Genomic DNA, 17507 nt, shown 5'->3' with positions numbered 1-17507 from the left:
TGCTGTAAAAAAAATTCACACAGAGTTCTTTCAGGTGCCCATTATAGAGTGTTGAAGGGACTTAATAAGCTTCACTCAAACGACACTCCCCACTCATATTGCGTCTAAGATTACCGTGCATCCAGCGTACCACCTGTCGGTTATTTTATTAATTTAATGTTCCGTCGCGTGCCAACAAATTATAAGTAATAATAATCGGTACTTATAATATTGTTATTTTTAATATACAAAGATCCAATCGCCCATATAATAATATACACGAAATATGCATACAAGTACCTATACCATCAAACATCAATGGATCACAGTGTGTCGTCGTCACATTACGCATTGTGGTAAATATTCGTCATCATAATATGAGTAGTATTAGGTTCCACCAAGGCTGCAGTGGTCTGCGGTTCGACAAATTCTGTACCTACTTATAATAATTTATACCACGGTGATTTAAATTAAACTATTTGTATTTATATATGTACTTATATATCACTATCAGATATATCGACACTCGACAGCTTTTCTCGGGTATCTGGAAATGGTGTAAATGTGTAGTACGTATATACTGTTTATAATAGGTACCTATATACACTTTATTATAGGCTATAGAGGTGTACGCGTATAATATGGTATACATATTATAAGAAACAACGCCAGCCCGAAGACGGCTTTAGAACACCATTTATTAGACTGTTCCAAACACCTTATAAAAATTATGTTTTTTATCTAGACGCCTCGTGTATAAAATATAAACCTATTTGACCGTGTATGCTTACAAGACGTTTAAAATATAATTAAAAAACGAACTATGTATTTTTTTTTGTTAATTAATTCCCCTTATACAAAATATGTAATATTCGTGTGGCTTTAATTACCTAAAGATATTCTTTAAAGATCGTTACAACAGCTATATAACACCTTTATATATATGTATGTATAATATACTTACATGGCTACATATATGATGATGATGTATTATAGTATCTATTTATAATATATATATATAATTGTATATTACGATTTCTTATTTTCATAATAATCTATAGATTATCTTTGATAACATGACCAAAATTAATGTAATTATCGTTAGTCGTTACCATTTCGTTAAATTTTAAAAACTAATTTGTCATTCGTTAAATTTTTTTTAACGGGATTTATAGAAACACTTTTTTATATCTAGTATTATAATAATTTATACATATACTTTGTTTATTTTAAGTTGTAGCAGACTCAATAGAGGTAAGTACCTATAGGGCATAGGCTATATTATTTATGTAGTAACAAATATTACAATGTTACATCTATTTAGTTCTTCACACTTGAAGTACGAAAATTATTTATTTAAATTCTAAAGTTATTTATTACCTTATATCATAGTTTTTAAATCTAAACTAAAATTAAATTCAATAAGTGTTGTAAAATTATTGTTATTTATTTAATACAAGCGCATAAATAATAATGGTAGTTGGTACCTACCTACTTATACATATGTATACCTATGTATAATAATATTATATTATTTATAATACGAATACAAACCGAATAAATAGGTAATAGGTATATTCACTATTTATAATACCTGCAGTAATATAATTTAAACGAAAAACATTTTTTTCGTTTATCATTTTAATTTATATTATTTACATTATATATATATAAAAATTATAAACAGCTAGATATAATAATATGATTAATATGAATAACCGTAGTCTAATAGGTTCGAAATAGCAGTATGCTCAAATAGCTCGAAAATATAAAATATATCAATACATACATATAATTGACATTAATGTTACTATGTTAGTTATCCTAAGAACTGAGATAGAATACAGAATGTATTACTTTTTATTTGCATACTAATGTGTATGTATTACTATTTTGTTAGGCGTTTGATTTATATTTTTTTAAAAATCACTCATAAATACATCTCTATATTAAAAGTTTTTGATTTTATGTTTTTTTAAATATATATATATAGAGAGCAGTTGAAAGATATTCCTCATGCACTGTAGTCATTTACTACATAATAGCACATATAAAAATACTATAAAACAGTCAAATAAATATCATTTTTTATAGAAAATGTGATTAATACCATACACAAAAAATATCTAGTTTGAATAAAAAAATAAATAAACAAATATGGATATCTGAACTTAATGAATGGAAAATTAGTCTATATTCATACAAATATAATAATAAATTCACAAAAAAAAAATATTTAAGGTAGAATTAGAATTGATAATGATTTATTCAAAATTAATATAATCTAATACCTATATTATAATAAAGATATAAAAGTATAATAAACCAAACTTTCTAAAAAATAAAATATGAGAAAAATAATTTTTAAATGGTTTATTTATATATTTTAAAAATATTAAATTTTTATAACATATTAAATAACAAATAAATCTGGGAAAAATTTTTCAGTCCGTATAGCAAAAATAAATATTAATGGCGGTATTAATTATTAAATGTTATATCTTGTATGTTTGATTACAATTTGTTATTTTGTTATTTAATGAATATGGGCACAGTAGATATTATTTTTGTCCATGTCTTTGTCACTGTCTCGTCATAATGCATTATGTATAATAAATACAATATCTACTATAATTTTATTTTTTTCAAACACCTTTTTTTATACTAAATAAAGAAATAAGTATTAAAATCTAACATAATTATAGAAAAAAAATTGAATTTATATGTTCTTATGACTTATTGCATATTTGTCTGCAAAATACACATATACTTATTACAGTATTACCTATATAAATACTAAATAGGGTTACATAAGAAAACTCACTCTGTATATACATATGCAATTTATAGCTAGATGACAGATGTTATTATTAAAGTTATATAGGTATAACGTATACCTATGTGTATATATCATATTATTTTAAATTAAGTCTTAACTATACTGCACGTACTTCTACTTAAATATTCATCAACAATGAATAAAATACATAATGAAACATTATTATGCATTATATATGTATAAATAATATTGAATAAATTGAATATATGGATAAAAAAAGAACTTACCTACCATGAAAACACGGTTGGTTATAATACGTCTGTCATGTAACTAATACCTAATAATAAGTATTAAGTACATACTTATTATGTAGTTATAAGAAGAAAACGGATGATTGAATAGGTATACCTATTATATGCAATATGCACTCATAACATACCTATATACATTTGTAAATAATATAACTAAAATACAAGTTTCATTGACGTGGTATATGAAAAAATACGATTACCTTATTTGCATGTAAAGAAATACCTAAACGTTTTAGGTACATCATGACATATTCTCACGGTAAGTTTTACGTTGCACGAACATTGACGTGTATATGAATTTAATTTTAAGTATATTTTGTATATAATGTTACATGAGGATATGAGATGATCCTTTTATAGTATTCTTCAACTTACAGTACTTAAATAGGTATATTATGATAGGCTATATATATGTATTATAATACAAATTATTCTTAATATAATGATTTTAAAATTCTGATTTCAGATCTGCCTTGTTTTATTAAACCACAGTTACGCCAATCTACAAGACACGAGTTGTATCAGTTAGTAAACAAGTGTTTACAATACAAGAATCGTAAATTGTTGCTTCTGTAATAAAATAGTGCGACAATAATAATTATTCTGATACTCAGTGGCGTAGCTATCATCAGGCAAAGCAGGGTAGTGCCTCGGGGTCCCTAGAGCTCAGGGGTCCTCAGAGCTCTATAAATTTTAAAAATACATCCGTAAAATAATTGAAATAAAATAAGATTGGATTTTTTTTTAAATGATAATTGAAAATAAATATTTGAAATTTAATATGAATATTGTATAATGCGGTTTTTCCTACAAATAAAATTAAGGGACCTGATTTAGTTACTGCCCGGGGCGGCGGGGCCCTTTCCCATCTTGTTACGCCATTGCCGATACTGTTATGTAATAAGCCAATAAGATATAAACATATAAAATAAGTTTGCCGTTTGAAAACTAAATATAGCTGTGTGTTAATATTATTTTTATAACTATACTATTGTAGTTTAATTAGTTTAGTTTAGTTTATTGGTATATTGCATCGATACATTTCTTCATTGTTTGTACCATGTACATATTATTTTTTACATAAATAAGCCATAGCTTATGATATTTATACTAAACTAATAAATTACAGTACAATGTATATTGTTTAATATATTGCAGGTTTACAACTAAAACAATATTCTTATGTCCTATATAAATATGTTTATACATACAACTACATAACTAATTGTACATAATATATTGTTTATACGGTATACCTACCGCTATTTATATTCAGTAAGAATTTTTTATTTATGATGCATTTTAATACTTTATATATTAATACTATAGTCATAAAAATTGTATATTATTTACAAATTTATAATTATATAATCGGAACAAATTAATAAGTACATTGAAAAACTTAAATGTATTCAACATAGTACGCGGGAGTCGTTAAAATAAAATTAAAATTAAATTTCACCTATACAAATAAAATATAGTGAAGTTACAACTTAAGGCAGTATTATATAATGAATTGGTATGATATGTACTACAAATAAAATTGAAATTCCCAAAGGTTAGTGGTATACATTTATAAATACTAATATATTAGTTTAAATATTTTTTACATTTATTTGTGTATAAAAATGAGCGATATTATAGGTAATCGTGAAAAGTTTCAAGTAAAGATGAATATTTTTTGAATTTTAAAAAAATAACTAAAATCATTTGGCCAGCTTTATTTTTAAAACATTTTACTTTCAAAATTTATAAAAATTAATGTTAACTAGGTCAGGTTAAAAATGTATTTTTCATAAAAAATTCTGAGCGAAGCGATGAAAGTATTGATTTTTTTGATGATACATTATTTTTTTGTATATATGTATATATATACACGATTTATAATAGAAAAAATGATTCGATATTCTATACTAAAAACAAAACGAGAACTTTTATGCGACAACAGTTGACAACCAAATCATCGAATTGAAAATTCAAATCTTGAAAGTGTAATAAGTATTTATAAGTTTCTCATAAGTTGTTATTATAAAGTTATTTAAAAATATATTTTTATTTTTTAATATATATAATCTGTAAAACTTTATGTATAACAAGAATATGTGGTCAAATAAACGTGATATGAATAATGAATTAATGAATTACACGAAAAGAGAAGTAAGCCAGCAGTTACATTTTAAATTTTCAAAGATAGGTATGACTTTTTTTTAAAAAAGCATTTGATGTCAAATTCATCACGTGGGGGTGTTGTTTATAATTAATATTTTTTAGAAATTACAAACTAAAATTGATATATATATATATATATATATATATATATATAAATTTTAGGGGTGGGATTGAAAGAATTTGAATCACCTCTGTATTACTTATCTGATGAGAAAAAGTACATTGTAACTCATTAATAATTGTTTCTATGAAACGATTAATGATTTTATTATAGGTGTATGATTTTGATTTACAAGTATATTATTACTATAGAATAACTTATAATTAATTGTTATGAATATTTAATGTTTTTTTTAAGTTATCATGAACAATTATTATGGTAAAAAACGTATAATTGATAAATTTATAATGTTATTATTTATTATAAACGCACGTACAATTGCGACAAATTCTTAGACAAAACTAAAACCTTATTATTGCATGTAAGGCTAAAGGCATTTACATAGTTGGTAAAATTAAGTATGTTCGTATGAATAGTATGTAATATGTATATAATACTATATATGTATATAGTAATTGTACCATAACAATTTAAGTGATTTATATCGATTATCTATGAAACTACATTTGATTGAGTAAATACATCCGGGTGTGATAAAAATTTGTAACGAAATAATAATAAATTATTAAAATCGTGCATAGTTGTTCAATTTTCGATTATAATAAATAATACGTAAAAAACTTGTCAATTAGATGAATTTGCTTCCGTGCGTGTTATTATCCCATTAACCATTTTTATATATTATAAGGTGTATATATAAAGGTATGAATGTAAATTACACATAAAATAATCACATGTATAAATCAAATTGTAATTTATTAATTCAGACGTTAAATAAATAATTTGTATTTGTTATTCTATAAATAATATATTGTCAACACGTTTTATGATTAAGTGTTAAAATGAATACTTATATAGACTGCAGGGTACCTTAATACCTACGCATATTCCCCATGTGTATAAAATGATTATTTATCGTTTATATTTTATAATTTTCTGTATAAGTTTTCATCATACAAAATTACAGAAATGTGAAGAATGTTAGAAAATGATAGCAATATTTAAAATTATTATATTCATGCGGTCGTATTAATTAATTTGAATAAAAGAAGAATTAAAAATTATAGTTATATATATAATACACAGGTAAAAATAAAAAACTTCATTGTTCTACCTGTAATATTTGTATTGAAAACTTTTTTATAATTTTGTTCCTGTCGTTCCTGAGTATTACGCTATAGGTTATGATAATAATATAAATGTATTTAAAATCTGTAGGTTATCTTCCTTTTTGATGTGCTTCAAATGCGTTACCTAGGAATAAGTTTGATGGTACTTTTATTACTTTTATTATATAGCTAGTTAATACTCATACGATATCATCTAAGATACCTTACTAATTTTGTTATACGATTATACAAGTTATGTAATTCGTTTTAAGTATAATATCTGGTATATAATATCCTGTATAATATATAAGTATATTATATGATTATCATTAATAGGTATTGGCTATATATTATCCTATAAAAAACTACAATAATTCATGCGAAAATGTTGTTCTAATATTTTAATATCGTTTATCATTTTTTATTTTGTTTTGTTATATGAATATATGGTTATAAGACGCCTGAAGTCAATATTTAAAAAACAACAAACCTATCGCAATGAGAAAATCTATATTTTGAAGGAATTTATCGTTTCTCGTGTAACCTCGTCTATTTTTCCAAATAATTATCTATTATGTCGGATGACCGCCATGTATTAAGTGGATTAGAAAAAAAAATCATCAACCATATAATAATATGACCTATATACAGAGTGATTCTTTTATCGAACAAAAATTATTTCAATTATTAACGTTATTGAAAATATTTTTTTTTACATAATTTTCAGTCGAAATAAAATAAAAATTTTTTTGAAAACTATAATTAGTAAACTAATTTTCAGTCAAAATAGAACAACGTTATTTTTTGTTATATATTTTTTAAGTTTTTACTTCTTTGAATGACAACACGTTTTTAATTTCATATTCTGAAGCAGAATACATTTTGTAGTATTTCGACATATAAAAATCAAAAATAAGTTTATGAGTTATAACATTGTTATAAGTATTTAAAGTATTTGTGAGTAGAGTGGTACGGGGGACACTGCAAAATGTTGATCTAATACTCCGCTTACTTAAGCTTTAAATAGTTTTAACAATTATAACTTATAACTCATAAACTTATTGTTCATAACTCGATTTTTATTAATCGAAATTCGAAATCCTCCGAAATATATTTTGCTTTAGAGTTTAAAATATGAAATTAAAAATGAGGTCATTTAAAAAAGTAAACACTCAAAATATTATTAAAAACTAAAAAGTATAATTTTCAAAACAATATCTGTCAACAGTGTTTCATAATCCATCTGGAATTATGTAAAAAATATATTTTCAAAATGTTAATAGATATTAAAATAATGAGTGTTGTTCGATAAAAGAATTACTCAGTGCATATGTATATTGTATACTGTATAAAAAGTATATATAATAGCTCTTTTTGGTTTGTCGTACAATAACCAAGTAATACGTCTTTTATATGATTGCAAGTGTATATATTTTTGTAGAAAAAAATAATTATAATAACTATCCAGACAGGCTGGTTTGGCCATTAATAATAAAACGATGATAGGTATCACGTATTCAATACTTGTTTACTTACAGTTTGCACAATTATACATATGATACAGACGATTGTAGCGCTGCTTATTAATTTTGCGTTCTGTATAAAAAGGTATAATACTATATACGTATATATTATATAATTGCTTCCAGAGTTTTTCTCCAGCAGTTAGCACGTTTAAATTGCATTTTAATTACCTATGATATTTAAAATATTTAAAGGCAAAACAATTGGTTACCGTCAATTAATTTAGTATTATCGATTTAGTACCTATTTATTTTAGAATGCCATCTTCGGAAAATAATATATAACCCTTTGTATTTGTGGCTGATGAAGCTTTTGGCCTTCATACAAACGTAATGCAACCTTTTTCAGGTCGTGGACCATGATCGGTGTGATCTCAATGACATTATAAGCGTATATTTAATTACCGACTGTCTAGAGATCTGTTTAGAACTGTTGAATCGGCGTTCTTGCAAATAAATGGCGAGTATTGCTTATTGCCATTTTAGTTGGACCAGAATTTTGTGACGATATCGTGAAGACTTGCTGCATTCTCCATAATTTCGTAAGAAAAAGAAATGGGTTTAATTACCAAGAGACTGAAGACAATTTCAATATTTAATGTTCAATTAAATAATTTCGGAGTCATGGAAGAAATGCCACTTTTGGACTTTTGGAGGCATATAAACAAGAGATAACTATGCTAATTATTTTGTTACCGAAGGGATGGTACCATTTCAGTACAATGAATTTTAATTAAATATTTTTATTTTTATTACATTCAATTTAATTTGATTTATTTTATAACTATTATAAATCGTAGTGTACTCATATAGTTTAGTATTTACCTATTTTTTTCTTTTTTGTTGTCGTCGAGAATCAAACAATTGAAGTTCAAACACTCTATACCACTTTACATTAACATGGCTTTTTTAAATTCTAATTACTCATGTCCCAGAGGTATGGAAAGTTTCGAACCTCTAAAATTAATTTATTAGTATCAAATATAATTTATTGATAATTTAAAAATAACAGAAAAGTCGTGATAATTCGAATAACTTGTTTTTAAAAAGTGTATCAAATAATTATACTAATACATAATATACGTTTATAATATAAATAAAATATAATAATTTATAAATATATATTACAAATATACTGTGAAAAAGTTTTTAATTACCTATTTAAATTTAAAAACGATTAATAATTACTCACGAAATTTTCAATTTAAGCCATGGATAATTCGTTCAAATGTGCGATCGGACAAACTGAGTCGTATGTGTTCAGTGTTGTGCTTTACATTCAGAAACGCATCAAGAGTTAAGACGGTTCGACCGCAACATGGTGCGGTTGCTTCCCAACGGTTTTTAATCGATTCTGCAAATCGGTCTAGTTTGGCCTCAATAACACGTTTTTTATTTCAACCTATTTTATTTTGGGTGTTTCAGTTAAATTACTGATCGATTCCTGATAGTTAGCAACTGACTAAACGTATAGTGTGATCCAAGCCTTTAAAAAAGAAGAACTTTGATAATTTTCTTGTGTGTTACGTTGTGTAGACAAACATATTATTGTCGCAGTACAGTTCACTACTCGTTCAATATTTTTAAACCAAGTTATTAATTTAGATTATGGCAAGTGAAATGAAACGTATGCTAAGTTATACTAAGCTAACTTTTTTTTTATTTATTCCCTACCTACCATTTCTCCATCTTGACAAAGTGATCAATTGTTTCACAGACGATCTATTAAACCGTTAAATGAAAAAATGGATACATTCAGTATTTCAGTGATTATATATTAGAAATATATACATACTACCTGAATCTAATTTTCCGTCTTCATTATGAACAGAATACTTAGTTACTACTATGCGAATGCAAACTACTAATAAATTAGTAATAATTGTGAAATTTTTCTCTGTAAGCTCATCGCGATGTTTTATAATGCCTATATATCCAAACATTTTTTAATTCATTGATTCTCTGGAGTGGTTACAAACTAATATTTATACAAAACAACGAATAGAATTCACTTAAACAACCGTACAACTCTATCCACATTAATAATGAACAATTTTTAAGATAAGCAATGACAGATTTTCAATATCAATCATGACAAATTAGCAGATTCGAATTCATAAAACAATTATCTTTTAAATTTTTATTGATACCAAAATATTTTTTATTTTTTTGAAATTTTGAATTGAAAAATACATTCAATAATACAATAATAATATAAAAATAAAAACAATATTTTTAAGTATTTAAAATTTACGGGACGCAATTGGTATGACCCCACCAAAAAAATAACCGGGATTTGGAAGGAATTATTACCATAATGGGACGTTAGTTATTCATATATCATATGCAACCATCAATTATTGTAGAATATATTTTATAGGCACTTGTAAATATGTACCAAACAGTTCAAGGTTCAAACCAACGTGTTTTGCTCAAATATCGTTTTAGTCCAATAGTGTGGTATAACCTGATATATTTTGTGGTATGATTACATACGTGATGCGCCAAAGCTTGATTTGTATTCTGCCAATAATCATTTATTACCGATAGTGGTATAGGAGACTCATCGTCTTCTGTAGGCTGCGTAACGAATCATTTAAACATTAAACATAAATTAGGTATACGTACCTATATCTATTTTGTATAAATATGTGATATCAGACTATCATTCGAATAATATTCAGTTATTTTATTGTTTTAAAATGTGTTATTATATACGAATATTTAATTAATAATTAGTGCCTAATTACACTTGTAAATTATTTGTATAATTGTAACAATTTCAAATATTTCAACGATTTCATTCAAATACATTATAATATACAAATAGTTAAAAATATATGTAAATTTCGATGAAAATTTGCATACATTGAAGTATATTATATATTTATATGTGTATGTTCTGTATATCTAAATACATAATATTATAATTAAACAATATGTTGTGTGTAGTCGTGTAGATATGAATATACCTCATTATTATCAATATGTTTTTCTTTCCTATTAAAAATATGAATTTCTTAAATACTTATATCTTATGAGTGAAACGCTAATTTAGGTTTGGCGCTGATCGTATTTACAACGCGCGGTTATTGACTTAATACTAAGGTAGCAAAAGGACTAAATCGGAAATAGTTCTGATTATACCTATCATAACGGGTGGTGTGCAACCTTCAGGGTTATTACTTTTTTCTCATTTGATATTTTGATGAGTGTTATTCCATTCGACGACGTTTATGGTTAATGACCATGGCTAATGAGTCGCGATTTATCCGTTGTCTATATAGCCGGGCTATCCTGATTATTGATGCAATAAATTAAAATAAAAACATTAAAAAAAAACTATTTAGCATTTCACGTGTCTATTATTCCATTTTTTTTCAATAAATATATAAATTAGTGTTAAATAGATACCACTGTGACGTATATTATAAATATTCATGATTAACTTTATTATAGGTGTAGCCGGTGTAGGTATTTATAATATACTATATTTTATTGTAATTCGCGTGTTTCGTGGCGGAACACTCGAAACAGAGAAAAAAATGTAATTTGTACGCTTTATCGACGACATATTGTACATATTATAGGTATATACCAGATATTAAATTGGATAGATGGATACGATTTAAATATTATACCTAATATATCTACAAATAATAATATACATGTATTCGATATCTTTAAAATTACTGCACGTCTTTGTTTTAATCGGTTGTATTTCGGCGGTATAAATCAGGTGATGGATCGTAAAAACTGTTTAAATCGATTAATTCCCGACGATACCTCATTTCATTACATTCAAAGCTATATAGGTATAATAGCTATTAAAAATATCTATCTCTAGATGTATATGACGTGCGCAGTGCAATTCAGAAAGCATGTGCTATAGAGGTTATTATTTTTATTTAATAACCTGTTTGGTGTTTTTTCTCTCTCTCTCTCTCTCGTCTTTGGAAATCTCATATAGTTAACGGCATTTGAACGAATGGGCGTAAACATTAAATTACACAATGTCGTCGAAGAGCATGTCTTCGGTTTTCTACACTTCAGTCTATGATATTAAGATTAACTAGGACATTTAACATACCTGTATATTATACGGGTACTATGAAACAATAGACATAATAATACAATATGATAATATTATTGAAGTATCAGTTGGGGTTACTTTTGAACTTTAGATGGGAAATATTTAGTAAAAATCTGTATACCTCATAATATCTCCTTAAAAAGACCCTAAAACTTTCTAAGTATCACAATTAATTTTAGTGTTGATAGCTGATTATAACATTAAATACAAGTTTATGTTAATTAGTACAGTAGGTATTTAGTAGTATTAAAGCTTATAAAACTATAGATCCAAATTTCTAGCAAGGTCATATGAAGGAAACATCGTCAATTATATCCTAAAACAGATTTTTTATATATTTTAATTACTCCAGACTCATTATACAAGGATAAATTAATGGCATTGATGACAATATCTCAATTAAAAGGATTATTAGAAGAGGATTTATTGTCTGAATTACCCCTGTACAATATACACATCGTTATTATCGTGTATTGCTTATACCGCACCACTGTATAACTTAAGCAATTTGAAAAATAATGTAAGTACTTACCTGCAGTTGTAGTGTTTTTATCTTGTATGACTATTGATAATATGTTTTACCGGTTTTATATGTTTTTCTATTAAAAATAAATACCAAGAAGATGATCAATATTTCCCATTGTAAAATATTCTCTAGGACGTAAGTGTAGCATCGCCGAAGAATTAAATATAAACACGAGTAACTAAATTATTATTATTTCGGATGATCAGAACGGGTTTTTGTTTAATATTCATACCGAACACATTGCAGCAATCAGTGTTTACAATTTTCAAGAATTTAAAGAGATCCCGGGTTTATTGGCGAACCAGGTTTTACTTTAATTCCCTAAGGTCTTAATGGTACCTACCTATATATGTACAGTACAGAGGTATTATTTTCAAGTATTAATATGAATTAAAACGGAGCTATACACAAGTCAACATTCAAATGTGCGTAAATACCGGAATAAATATTTAAATGAAAAATATTTTTTATTATGAAACTATCAATTACCCGAATTAAGAATATCAAATCTCTAGCGGACAAGTATTATTAAGACGTTGAACGCTATTATTAGTACTCCACATTCTTTTAAAATCAAAGTTAAAGCGTTATGAAAATTTAACCTCAGTCAAAATATATATAGTTATATACCTATCTATACATATACAGACTTATTATAAAAAATATATATAAAAACAGGTAGGCGGTTAAAGTGGTTAAACATATGTTAATATTTTTTTTGTTTTCTTTTATACACTGCAGTCGTCAGTTCTTTATAAAATATACTGCTAGATTAATAAAATAATAAATATATGTTTTAACTATAAGGACTGAAATTTTCAGTGCTGTAATATTGAAAAATCTTAGCACCTTTTACCGATAGCGTCAAACACTCAAACACTACAGTATTCAGGTGTACTAATAACTAAAATCGTACATCACCCGTTTACCAGACGTTAAAATGATGTATATAATTTTCACATCAGCAATAGAACAGGAAGAGATTATAACTACTAAAAGCGTAAATTGTTTACAAGCTTTCAACTGAAAATCATTCTTATGGAAAAATTCCATAAATGATATAAAACTATATCTACTATATGTGTAGTTCAGAGATCTGCAGAATAATACCGTTCTATTGTTAATAATTTCTTCAATCTTACAAAGCTGCTCTCCATATAAACTAACTAAAACAAGATTAAGCATTTAGGGTAGTAATCACTAATCAAAAGTTTCTATAATTTAATTATGGAGATTATTAAAAAACTTTATGCCTTTGAGCATATTATGTTACGTATAATGTAAATATGTAACAATTTTTCAACAGCATGATGATACTAAAAAGTAAAAACTACTCCCATTATTTTTCTTTGATCTAATGTCTGCCATCAATATAATATAAATGTCTTTAAAATATACCAGATTTACCTACTGCATACCTACTATATATACAAAAATAAATATTTAAGATTCCTTGAGCGAATCACTGCTCAATTAAATGTCTTCATTGTCAAGGTTTTGGTCATATATAATTTTACTGTATACGCATCCGCCGAAAAGTGTTCGCTATGGAGTTCCCACATTTCAGTCTCAGCTCTCAGATAGCAGTCAAAAACTCACTGATTCACTTGTCAATTACGTGCTTTATAGTAGAGACTACCCGGATAATTACAGGGTTTGCGTTGACTTCAAATTCATGCTTCCATTTTATCTAAGAAGATGAACTCAAATCACAATAACTTTAATCATATTAAATTATTAAATGTAAAATGTATTATATTAACAAAATGAGGTCTTTTTTTTACTTATATTGTCGTATCAAATTAAATATTATCATTGTAATTGTATTGTTTATTTATTTATGCATTTATGTATACAGATTTTCAATCTTATTTTTAATAATAGTTAAAAAAAAAATAAGTACGACGCTTATATACAGTATTCAATTTTTAAGTATTGTCTAGGTATTTATATTAAAAAATATAAACGTATATTACGATACGATTAAGCAATTTGAGTGTACTGATGAATTATAACTACGACTAAACCATAGATTTTTATCGTAATATGTTTATGTATTATAATTATGGTTGTTATTTTAAATTTAATTGAATAAACTAATTTATTTTTAATATAATATAATATATACTTATTATGTAACTTGAATTAAAATATTGTTGAATTTTTAAGTTCGATCAAAATTTTATATTAAGAATTAATTTAATACGTGATGTAAACATCAACTTATTCAACTCACATACTTTTTAAAATATTTTACATATTCTTCTGTTTTTGATATGTTGATGATGTGCAAACGATAACCGACAAGTTGGTCATATGTATTAGTTATAAATATTATAATAAAATATTTCGAAGTGATGACAATAATTTAAATACAAATTATGAAGTATTTCATGAATATTTTGTTGAGAATTGGATTTTTCTCACACCAATCATAATTGTTTATATTTATCATTATAATCATTTTTTAATATCAGCCGTGTAGTGTGTACCAATATGTATTTAGTTTTTAAAACATGAGCAGCACCATATCCATATCTTCATAATAATAATGTGTAGCGATTTCTTTGTTCCAATTTGAACGCATTATTGCATTAACATACGGAAAATAAACTTTCACGGCTGTACAAATATGATGTCGCAAACATTGAGTACCTTATACCTTTATTATAATAAAATTCTTAATATACTTAGTTAATTAGTTATTTATTATTAGTGTTAGAATCTAAGTTAAATCCAACATTTTGGGATGTCATGGTCCAGATACGAAGTTATCTTAATTTCTTATAACATGTATAAAGCACTAGCCACTTAGTACTTACCACTTATGTTAATAAAACAATATCAATAACTCGATAATTTCGATCTAACAACAAATATATGGGCATGAACAACTTAGGAAATATAATATGTTAAAATGGTATAATATACACATTATAACTTATTCATTATTATATCAAATTATTTATGTACATTTACAATTTTCACATAATTTTTAAAGGTTCTGATAAAATAATAATAATATATATATACAAATAATAATAGTAGGTTCTAATTTATTTACAAAACATCAACAATCGAAATTGTTATAAGAAAATGTACACTTTATTTATAGTTAAGTATTTTAATATAAGAACATAATATAATATAATATAATTATTATCTATTATATTATATTATTTTTATTTATTTTTTATTGACATAAAGGCTTCAATTACAAAGATTATTAGCCTATAATTACAAAAAGTTATAGTTTTACAATATAAAAGGAGACATTACGTTATTATTGTAGGGGTACAATGAAAAATTGTAATATTTACAGTTTTTCATCTAAATCTATTTTTTTGAAAAATTTAAAAATGTTGACGGGGTTTTGTTGACTGAGGGCTTCTTTGAGGAATCTTGGATTATTGAGAAGACAACGTGCGGTTGAGTATTTGGGGCAGACCAATATAATATTATTATATTAAGCTTTATTATTATACCTTTCACTATCTGTAATTGTTGAACTGTAATAGTTATTAACTAAAGGTTCAAAAAAAAGAAAAAAGAAGAATAAATTATTATATACACAATGTTAAAAAAAACTTGTCCGGTTTCGGTGAACAGTTGAATCGTCATAACCTGATAGATCTATAAATTTTAGATCAAGATTAATAATATCATATTATCATTGTATATAAATGCATTTTTAATTATTCAGGTTTTTGCTTGCACAGTAAAAATGTTTAAAACTATAGAAACATGAAAATACATAACTAATAATATACTCGTAATGATGAATAGTACAAAACATGAGTTTATGAAACGCGAATAACCTATGAGCATTATTATAACAAGTTTTAACATTCCCAAGTTCGTTTTGTTGTAACGCGCATTTTATGTACATCACGAAGCAGCCATTAACAACAAATTATTGCAGAAAAGTAATCCACGCGTGTATGTATATATATATATATATAATATAGGTACTGTAATTTTTTTTTAAACGGTTTTCGACATTTTTGTAAAACCACTTTATACCTATATATAAGATTTTTTATATTATAACCCTTGACATCATATCAAATAGTCTATCGAATCCTTTCTCCGCATAAACATAGTCCTTACACAGGTCTTCTAATACGACTGCTATGACTTTGTAGAATATTTTAAATACCATCGAGTAAAATTAAATTACGCATAACTTCTACATTTATAATAATATATACTCACATTATTATAATATAAATTTTATAAATGAAACTAACATCTTAAGAGAAAGGTATAGGTACCATACATACTTTTCCATCGTTATTATTTTTTTTTTTAGAAAGATATGCATACATGTATTTAAGCTCTGACGGACGGGACCGCCTTTATGATGAGTTTTAACTTTTAATTAAAATTAAACGCTCGGTAGATATCACAAAAATATGCAGAGCGCTGCGTACAACCTGATATCGCGAGACTGGTTCGAAATAGTAATAATAATCATAATAAATAATAATAGGTAATATTCATTTTTTTTTTCAAAATTGAATTACGCTATTACGCACACTCCACGGTTCACGTTGCGATATTATCATTGGGATTACATGGCTGTTATAGGTATATAACCAGCGTGCAGTTATACAACTATACAACAGTTACAGTTAGATCGTAAATTGCGCTGCAGATTATCCGTTCCAAATTTCATATCCGACAATGGTCGCTGAAATAAAATATATTTTCAATCACTGACTACTGAGCTTTACGCACCAAAATGTACTGCGAACCGGTAAACGTCATAAGCTCTCAACAGTATTAACTTGTAGATTATAATAAGATGTGACCAATGCAATTTGTCGAACAAGTGCGCAAATAGTTTTATTTTTTTTTTGCGGGGAAGGTATTAAGGCTACATATTTTATGTTGT

The sequence above is a fragment of the Rhopalosiphum maidis genome, chromosome 2 (genome assembly GCF_003676215.2).
Source record: "Rhopalosiphum maidis isolate BTI-1 chromosome 2, ASM367621v3, whole genome shotgun sequence".
In the NCBI taxonomy this organism is placed as follows: domain Eukaryota; kingdom Metazoa; phylum Arthropoda; class Insecta; order Hemiptera; family Aphididae; genus Rhopalosiphum; species Rhopalosiphum maidis.
Note: the sequence above shows the minus strand (reverse complement) of the source record.